The sequence below is a fragment of the Sciurus carolinensis genome, chromosome 3, assembly GCF_902686445.1.
Source record: "Sciurus carolinensis chromosome 3, mSciCar1.2, whole genome shotgun sequence".
Lineage (NCBI taxonomy): Eukaryota > Metazoa > Chordata > Mammalia > Rodentia > Sciuridae > Sciurus > Sciurus carolinensis.
Genome location: NC_062215.1, coordinates 71,621,003 through 71,631,608, shown reverse-complemented (window position 1 = coordinate 71,631,608; position 10,606 = coordinate 71,621,003). Strand labels below are relative to the sequence as shown.

General features: G+C 40.2%; 1 pseudogene; it reads left to right on the top strand.

Moving 5' to 3' along the window:
• Nucleotides 1-2,490: 2,490 nt before the first annotated feature.
• Nucleotides 2,491-3,077, top strand: LOC124979433 (retinitis pigmentosa 9 protein-like; annotated as a pseudogene).
• The last annotated feature ends 7,529 nt before the right edge of the window (nt 3,078-10,606 follow it).

Below are 10,606 nucleotides of genomic sequence, written 5' to 3'. Positions count from 1 at the left end.
GTTCTTCAAAGACAGCAATTTGGAAATGTTTGTAAAGATTACAAATGCAGCTGGGCACTGTGTGCATGCCTGTCATTCCAGTGACTCAGGAGGATGAGGCAGGAGGATCACAAGCTCAAGGGCAGCCTCAGCAACTCAGTGAGACCTGTCTCAAAAGAAAAAAAAAAAAAAAAAAAAGAAGTGGGGGTGTAATTCAGTGGTAGAGTGCTCCTGGGTAAAATACCCAGCACCAAAAAAAAAAAAAAAAAAAAAAGACCTTTGACTTAGAAATGCATTTGTCTTTTGACTTAACAATTTCACTTCAGAAAATGTATTCCACAAGTATACTTGACTACATACAAAATGATGTATTACAAAATTGTTCATTGTAGCATTATTTGTAATAGCAAAAGGTTGTAGATAATTTCAATGTCCAAATAGTAATGATCACAAAATTATGATATATCTATACAATGGAATGTTATGTAACTATAACAGAATAAACTGTTTTATATACTGATTTGGGAAGAATCAGTATATAAAGATGAATCCAGTGAAAAAATATAAAATGATGAACAGTGTTATGATATGCCATTTACTGTGAAAAGAAGGTGTGGTTTGTGTCTTAAGTTTTCCCCAAAGGCCCATGAATTAAAGTTTTGGTCCCCAGACTGAGGCACTACTGGGAGATGGTGCAACCTTAAAGAGGCAGGACCTAGTGGAAGGAAGTTGGGTCACTAGGTGTGGGCACTTGAAGGGTATTGGGTACCTGGCCCCTTCCTCTTTCTCTTTGCTCTCCAGTGAGCACAAGGCAAACAACCCCCTCTGCCATACACTCCCACTATGACACACTGCACTGCCACAGACCCAAAGCAGCATGGCCAAGCACCCATGGACCGAAACCATGAACTAAAATAAACCTGTCCTACCTTGGTAATCTCAGGTAATTTGTTGCAGTGACAAAAGACTGACCAAGACAGAAGGGGATAGTATACATTTGTTGTTACTTGTAACTATTTTTAAAATCTGAAAATTATATAAAAAAAAAAAGTATTGGTTGTTGGAGGAAGGAAAAAAGAATGAGAAGAAACCTTTAGTTTTTTGTAACACATAATACTTTTGCCCCAAAGGACATCTTCTATTTGATTCTAAATTGTGTCATTCTGAAGGTTAATTTTAGGTGACAGTTTAACTGTATTAAGGAACACCTAGAACCCTAATAAAGCATTATTTTGGGTGTGTCTTTGAGGGTGTTTTCAAAGAAGATTAACATGTGTGTCTGAATGGACTAAGTGGAGACAATCTCTCAACATGGGTGGGCACCATCCAATTGCCCAGGGGCCAGAAAGAGCAATGCACAAAGAGTATTGGTCTCTTGGAGCTGGCACAGAATTTCTCTGCTACATTGGACATCAGAACTTCAGGTTTTCCAACTTTGGACTCGAGGTCTTGCACCAGTAGCCACTTGGTTCTCAGGCTTTCAGCCTCAGATTGTTACACCATCTGCTTCTCTGGTTTTGAAGCCTCCAGACTTGGACTGAGCCACCTTACTATTATCCCAGGGTCTTTAACTTGCAGAAGGTAAGAACTTAGTCTCCATAATCATATGATCCAATTTCCATAGTAAATCTCCTGTCATCTGTCTCTCCATCTGTCCATCCATCCATCCATCCTACTGGTTATCTCTCTGGAGAACTGTGACTAATAAAGTCATAGCATACCAAATTAATTTCACAGTCTACTAATTGGTTAATACCATAGTCTAAAATTGGGAGTGCCAATCTTCAGTTGCTATGATATAGAAATTCCCTGGGCCAATTTGCCATGACCAGGGCTACATCTTTGGGCTCAGAAAAATCTAAGCAGCAATGTCTCTGTTTTTGTTTTGTTTTCTGTTCTCTTCTTATACAGCAAGCATGAATGTGTACCCTTCCCTGAGAGATGCCCCATTTCAACACATACATGTGTTCAAGTTACAATAGGATTTTTATAATTATTCAAGTTACAATAGGATTTTTAGTTTTAGTTTTAGTTTGTGGGTGAGTTCCACATCACAGAGACCATGGGATCAAGGACTGCAGGTATGTAATAGAGAGATTCAGCTTTGGAACCATGGTTGGACCGTATGAACTTCACAGCATTTCTTAAACCATTATTTTATTGCAGTAAGATTGATATTTAACAGAATTTATCACTTTAACCTTTATAAGTGTTTGATAATTAAGTGGCATTCATTATGTTCACAATACAATGCGACCATCACCACTATTTTCAAAACTATCCATCGCTATAAACAGAAACTCTTTACTCATTAAGCAATAACTTCCCATTTCCCCTTTCCTGTAGTTTTAGTCAGCTTTCCATCACTGTGACAAAATACCTGGATAATCAACTTATAAAAAAAAGAAGATTTATTTTGTCTCACTGTTTCAGAGGTTCATGTTCATCCCTAGTCAGTTAGCTCCATTCCTTTTGGGCCTGTGGTGAGGCAGTAATCATGGTGGGGAGCGTATGTTGGAGCAAAGTTGCTCACCTCATGATGGCAGAGAAAGGGTGGGAGAAATAGGGTGGTTTCAGGAGTCACCTAAGAAGGAGCAAAGGTTGCCAGTCAACACTCATCATCTGCTCAAACACCTGGAGTACTTTTACAAAAAACCTTCTGAGCTTATCAAAGAAGATGAGACTGAGTCAGAAGACTGTATACCAGATATACCAAGCAATGAACATGCCAAGGGATTTCTGGTTCAAATGTCAACTAAAGAAATTTGGATGCCATTGAGGAACAAAGGCGAAGAGTTATGTAGTATTGGCATTGCCAGTGTTATGGTTACTGAACAGGAAACAAAGAATGTCCTTTCTTCATCAAAGGCAACCAAAAGTTAGAACAGTTCAGAGCAACACATGAAGGTCTCGTGTATATCATCATTCAAGAGAATAAGGGACATGAAAATAATGTGCACATATAGCAGTTAAAACAGTTACTGTAGGATTCCACCTCAGATGAGGATGGGAACAACTCCAGTTCCTTGGAATGTAAAGGGAAACATTAGAAAAAGAAGAAAGAAAAGCATAAGAAAAGGAAGGAAGGAAAAAAGTAAAAAATGGAAGCGTGTCTTCCAAATAAAGTCAGAATTAAGACTCATAGTCTGTTATGGTTTACATATTAGGTGTCCTCCAAAAGCTCGTGTATGAGACAATACAAGAAAGTTTACCGGTGAGAAATCTGGGTTATGAGAGCCTTAACCTAATCAGTGCATTAATCTACTGATATGGATTAACTGGGTAGTAACTGTGGGCAGGTAGGGTGTGGTTGGAGGAGGTAGGTCACTAGGAGGCATGCTTTTTTGGGTTTATATTTTGTTCCTGGTGAGTGAGTTCTCTTTCTGCTTCCTGACTACCATGTCCTAAACAGCTTTCTTCTGCCATGATATTCTGCTTCATCTCAGGACCAGAGTAATGGAGTGGGTGGTCTATGTGCTGAGACCTTGGAAACCATGAGCCCCAAATAAACTTTCCCTCCAGTATGTTGTTCTTATAAGGTGTTTTGGTCACATTGATGAAAAGGCTGACTAAAGTAGAGTGACAAGGACCTGGCTTGTTCAGCATTATCTTCTCAAAAATCAAACATGGTGGCCAAAGAACAGAGGAAGATGTAATCAAAGAATAACAGATCACAGAAGGGTGGGAGAGGAGAATATTTGTCATCACAGTTGTGGTATCTCACCTGTGATGAACTGACCCAAAGGAAAGTGCATCGTCTTTACCAAGGTGCTAGCTCAAAATAGGAGCTAGCTTGGGATAGGGATTGAGGTTAGCCAGGAAACTCATATCCTCTTCATATCCTCATCCTTGCATTTCAGTTGAGTCTGTGATTCCATTGAAATGTCTCTTACAGGGTGGTGGTAGGACAAGGAAATTTCTATGGAAACACTTCTGGGCTCTCCCACAGCTTTTGGCTTCCATAGTGAGTCAACTCAGTTCTCATGGACTTTGGGACTTAACCCTTCTCCGTTATTAAAGATAATATAAGTAAGTTCATGATTTCTTTTTAAAAGGAGGAGGAGGAGAACCCAATTCAGAAATGGGCAAAGGACTTGAATAGAAATTTCTCAAAGAAGATAAATGAATAGCCAATAAACACATGAAACAATGTCAGTATCATTAGTGATTAGGTAAATATGAATCAAAACCACAGTGGGATACCACTTCATATCAACTAGAATATCCCTAAGCAAAATAATAAAAACTGGCAAGTGTTGGTAAGGACATAGAAAAGTGGGATTTCCATACATTTGCTGGTAAAAAATGTTAAATGGCACAGGCACTGTGAAATACAGTTTGGTGATTCCTCAAAAAGTTAAACAGAATTATCATAGGAATCAACGATTCTTACTCCTATAGACCCAAAATAATTGAAAACTGGGGTTCAAAAGATTTTTTTAATACACTTTATATTTTGGAGTAACTTTGGATGTATAGGAAATCTGCTAAGATAGTAGAGTTTCCATGTATAACTCATCTAGTTTCTCTTAATATTAACTTCTTACATTACCACCGAGAATTATATTACATTTGTCAAAACTGAGAAAACAATAGTGTATGCTCATAAGAAACTATAATTTATTTAAATTTCAGCAGTTTTTCTACTTAAAATTCTTTTTATGTTCCAGGATCCCTTCTAAGATATCACTTTGTATTTAGTTATCTTGTCTCTTAGTATCTTCTTGTTTATGACAGCTCCTCAAACTTCCTTTGTTTTAATGATCTTGACAGTTCTAAAAAGTACTGGTCAGATTTTGTAGAATGTCCCTCAATGTGGTTTTGTCTGATGTTTTCCTCTTGATTAGACTGGGACAATGAGTTTTCGGGAAGAAGACCACAGGGGTCAATTGCTTGTCACAGAATATGAATGTGAATTATCATAGGTTATGTTAATCATTTGGTATGTTAGTCTGTCAGTGCTATCATAAGAAATACCACAGACTGGGTGGCTGCAACGATGGAAATTTATTTTCTCACAGTTCTGGAGATTAGAAGTTTAAGATCAGGATGTGGGCAGGGTTGGTTTCTTCTGAGACCTCTCCTTGGTATGTAGAGGGCCATCTTTTCCCTCACATATTCCCTTCTCCCACTATCTTCCCTTTGCATATGTCTATGTCCTAATCTCTTTTTATAAGGACTCCAATGAGATTAGATTTGGGTCCATTCTCATAACCTCATTTTGCCTCCAAACACAGCCACATTCTGAGGTCTTGGAGGTTAGGACTTCAATATATTAATTTAACCCATAGCATTTAGCTAAATACTTGGTAATCCTCTTCTATGTTTCTCTCATCTAAAGCTACTATTTTTTCTCTTTCCATATTCTATTCTTTGAAAGTGAATAAGTCAAGCACACAAGGGGAGAGATGTGGAATTCTCTCATTAAAAATCCAATAAACAAATAAGTAGAGAATTCCCTAGGAAAGCCTTCCCATGTACTCTGTATGTATGGACACCAAAGTGCAGGGACTGCATGTGAGTCCTCCCTGACTCTGGCTACCCAGAATGTTTTTCAGTGGAGCAGTTCTGGGAATGTGGCTCAGTGGTAGAGTGGCCCTGGGTTCAAATCTCAGTGCTGCCACACACACACAAAAAAATTGTATGATCACTGGAGGCTCATTCATTATGCAATTTTATGGATTCAAATTCTGACTCTGTTACTTATAGCTGTGTGACCTTGGGCACACCAGTTGTTTAACATCTCTGTGCTTCAACTTCCTCATCTGTCAATGGGAATAAAAAAGTGCTATTTACTTCATACAGTTGTCATGAGGACTAAATGCTTTTACATACATAAGTGATTCCTAGGACACAATATAAGTTAGTCATTATAATTATCATTAGGCACTGTGGATCTGATGCACAATTATTGTATTAGTCTGTTTTCCTTTGCTATAATAAAATACCTGAGGTTGAGGACTTTTAAAGGAAAACAGTTTTACTTATTTTACAGTTTTGGGGGTTCAAGGGCATTGTTCTGGCATCAGCCTGGCACTGGTGAGGCCTCATGGCAGATGGAGTGAGAGAGCAAGAGTGACAGATCACATGACAAGACAGGACACCAGAAAGTATAAGAAATGGCCAGTCCTACCATTTTATAACAATGCTCTTAGGAGAACTAACCAAGGTCCCATGACATCTACCTCCAGTGACTAATAACCTCCTTCTACCTCAACACCACCATGCTGGGGACAAAGCCTCCAACTCAAAACCTTGGAGGATAAGCTACATCCAAACCAAAGAAATTCCTGTCTTAAGAAACTTAGAATCCACCAGGAAGTCTTAATATGAAAGAAGTACACACTGAGAGGTTAAGTATGTGACACGGGCAACACAGACAATAAGAATTAAAAGAAGGGTGAGGCTAGAGTGAACTGTGGAGTCAAGGCAGACTTCTTGGGAGAAGTGTGTTTGAGCTGGGGTTTGAAGGACAGAGGCAGAGTTGGGTGGAAGAGGAATTGTATTTTGTTATGGTTTGGATCTTAAATGTCCCCTAAAGGCTCATATGTTGAAGGCTTGGTCCCCAGTGCAACAGTATTCAGAGTTGGGACCTTTGGGACATGAAGGGATCATGATGAGGGCTCTGACCTCATGAACGGGTTAATCCATTTATGGATTCATGGTTTAATGGGTCTGGGGTGAGGGCCTCTGTTGTAAAAATCAACCTCTCCATGTCTCTATCTCTCCCACCCCCCACTTTGTGACTGCCATAGTTGAGCAGGTTTCACGGTACACTGCTGTCACAATGTGCCACTTCACCACAGTCCTAAAAGTAACCAGGCCAATTGACTACGGACTGAAATCTCTGAAACCATGAGCCAAAAAAATCTGGCCCCCTGAAAATGGATTTTCTCAGGTATTTTTTCACAGTCACAGAAGCTGACTAACGTATTTTAATCCTGGTAGGTCAACCACTTACCATGTAGTTATATTGCTGTTATAAGAACAATAATGTCTTAACACAATACAGTTTTATTTCCTGTTTTTGTCAATAGGTTGTGGCACCCTGCTGCTTGCAGTCAGTCAGGAATTCTACATTTTTTTTACACTGTGGCTCCACCATTCGCCAAGAGACTCGGAATCCACAGCTGGGCTCCCTGCATGCCACCAGTAGATGGGAGGAGAGAACAGCAGGCTGGCACAGGAAGTTTTCATGGGGCCTGGTCTGGAAGTATAGTTGCTATGTTTTGAATACGGTTTGCCCCTCTGAAACTTATATTAACATTTGCCATTGTGGTGGTGACATTGGGAGGTGGGGCCTTTAAGAGGTGATTAGGTTCATAAAAGGGACCATGCATACTAGGCAAGCCCTCTACCACTGAGCCAAATGCCGAGCGCTGGCTTGTCCTTTTGCTTTCCACCATGTTATGAAACTCTTGGCAGACACCGTCACTATGCTCTTGGACTTCCTAGTCTCCAGAACTGTGAGCCAAGATAAACTTTTTCCTTTATAAATTACCCAGCTTCAGATATTCAATTATAGTAACAGAAAACAAACTAAGACAGAACTATATCACTTACCCTCATTTCCTATCTACTCCTAATTGTGAGTGATTGTGAGTGAGGCTGGGAAAAATATTACAGCTGTGGAACCAGAAGAAAAAGGAAACTGATCTTGTTCCACACTGAGCTTTCCAGGCAGGGGCAAGAATTAAATCCCAATGCCTCTTTTGTCAGAAATGGAGCTCTTAGAAATGATTTAAACTTCTCACTGCCACCCTCTTCCAAGAGCTAGGTGACTGTTATTGTTGTTGTCATTTTCATCATCATCATCACTACCACCATCACCATATCAGTGTCATTTGCCTATTTTATTAAGTTACCACATAATCAAGTTACAGTTTTCCTTTCCAAATACCTTAATCTCCCCAGGGCAATAAGATTAGTCACTAGGATGCAATTGATCCTGGTCATGGGGCAAAGGCTCCCTGTTTATGACTAGTACTCTTGGCTTAAATGCCAGGGCCCAAGACAGATTTATTCACTGGACTGCCCAAAGCTCTTTAAAGAAAGTGACCCTTTCATTTTGTACCCCTCCCTTTACACTCCTGTTCTCTTGAACAAACCTCTGGGGGTGTTCCTCAGAAGTTTTTGTGGTAATAAAGCACCATCATAAATTAGCACTTTCCTCCAGGGTTGAGACCATGGATGTACCTGGCCCCTCAGGACTTTGAATCCCAGGTCCACCCAGGGTAGGAATGACTATCTCAGAGCTGCTGATCCAGGAGGATGAAGTCTTCAGCTTGCATGAGTCATTTCCTTAGTATGTTGGAATTGAGATCTTTTAAGAAGCCCAGGCCCCAAACCCCTTTCCCTATACCTTCCTTCTTGTCCATTTCTTCCTACCATTAAGGAAACCAACAAGGGCATGGTCACCTCTTCTAGGAGGACATTTGTTCTGGACTCTGCTGGCCTCCTCTTCTCCCACCCTCAAGTGCACCTGGGCATATGACCTATACATTAGTTCCCATCTAGGAGAGCCTTTGTCAGGAGACATTTGGCAATAATGTCTGGAGACGTTTTTGTCACCACTGGGTAGGACACATCAGTAAGGTAGAAGCCAAAGAAGCCACTAAACATCCCACAGTGCATAGGACAGCTCCTCCTATCTCACCAAAAAAAGAATAACCTCCTCAAAAATGTCAATAGTGCCAATGTTGAGAAACCCTGAACTACCTGGATAGAATGTGCCCTGTGACTGACACCCTTGCACTGTGCATAACTGTGATTTCAGGGGAGCATCTCTTCACAGGTAGTCCTCACCCTTGTATCTCAGAGACCAAGGAAACAAAATGGGAAACCTCCTTTAGTCTCAGGATAAAGGCAAGTTAGTTGGGGAAATCCCTTCTCTGAAAGTCTCTAAAATGGAATGTCTCATCCGTCATTGGAGATGCAGGAGGAGGGAGTTCAGGTTCAGGTGAGGATTGGTGTGGTGTAAGAGTGCAATAAGCAATGGGTGTGGAGCCAGGTAGACCTTGGTTCTCATCACATCCACTTTGGGTCATGTGACCCATGCCAGTTTTTTAACCTCTTTAACTTTGACTCTGTTACTGAAATGAGGACATATTTTGATGAGGATTGAAGGAGATGGCACAGGCAAAGAACCCAGTACAAAGAATGCATTCATGAAATGCTAGCTCTTTTTGAGATGAAGAATTTAAGAATGTTCTGAAGAGTAGTTCAGTTGCAGAGATCTGTGCTAATAACCATGCTATTTTATAGGGTTAATGAATAACTGGGCTTGCATAACTGGGAAGATTAGGGCCACTGAGAAGCAAGCGTTTTTAGGTGACTCTATGATGTGTTGTTAGAGCTAAAAAAAACTGCTCTCTATGCTGCGGTTTAGTTGCTGTGATGCTGCTGCAATGGGCTCTTTCAATTAGATAGAAATGGATGAAACCACAGTTTGTCTCATTGATGCATTTTGGCTCAGATCAGAATCATATTTCTAAAGGTTAGCAGACTATTCACATCATGGGGAGAATAGTGGAAGTAGTATTAGGCTGGGAGAGAGCCAGTTACTAGTGCGATTGGGAAGAACCTGCTCTGCCTAACCCTGGTTCCCCTCCACCTCTCTCTCTCTCTCTCTCTCTCTCTCTGTGTGTGTGTGTGTGTGTGTGTGTGTGAGTGTATGTTATTGGGATTGACCAGGGTCTTGTGCATGCTAGGTAAGCACTCTACCACTGAGCTATACTCCCAGACCTTTTTACTTATATATTTATTTATTTTTTAAATTCTGAGATAATCTCACTGTTGTTCAGGCTAGCCTTGAACATAAGATCCTCCTGTCTCAGCTTCCTGAGTTATAGGTGTCCACCACCATACCTGGTTCTGGCCCCTCTTTTTGATTTAGGGCTTGAGATCCCTCAGCTATGGAAAGCTGAGGTTCCAGGAGAACTGTCCCTCAGGACGTCCCAGTGCTGACTGACACAGTAGTCAGTCCAGGCCCTTGCAATTACACTCCTGGGCTAGGAGGAAGGACTTGCATGCTAGTTGGAACAAATTAGCAACAAAATGCCCTTAAGTACTCAGTAAGTTCCCTTGTGGGTCTTCCTGTAATGACAAAATGCAAACAAAGCTGTGAGCACCGATTTGTTCATTGCATTGTTGTATAGGACAGCAAAAAATTGGACACATCCTAAAGTTCATCCAGGGAGGATGGGTACATAAATGACAGAGCTCCTGTATGACAAGCTGTCACACCGAATTTAAAGACTGGTGGTAAAAGTTTAGGACAGTGTAAGAAAGTACTTGTAATAAAATGTTGAACATAACAAAAAAAAATAATATTAAAAAGAGATAGAATGGAGGAACTTTAGATTACATAGAGGAAAATGAGAGGGAGGAGGGGGGTATGAAAGAGGGTGAAATGAGACAGACATCACTACCCTGTGTACATGTATGATTGATTACACGAATGATATGAATCTACATCATGCACAACCATAGAAACGAAAAGTTATATTTCGTTTGTGTACAATAAATCAAAATGCAGTCTGTAAAAATAAAAATAAAAATAAATAAATAATTTAAAAAAAAAAAAGGGTAGATAGTTTGTAGGCCTCTAAAATGAATTTTTACCAAA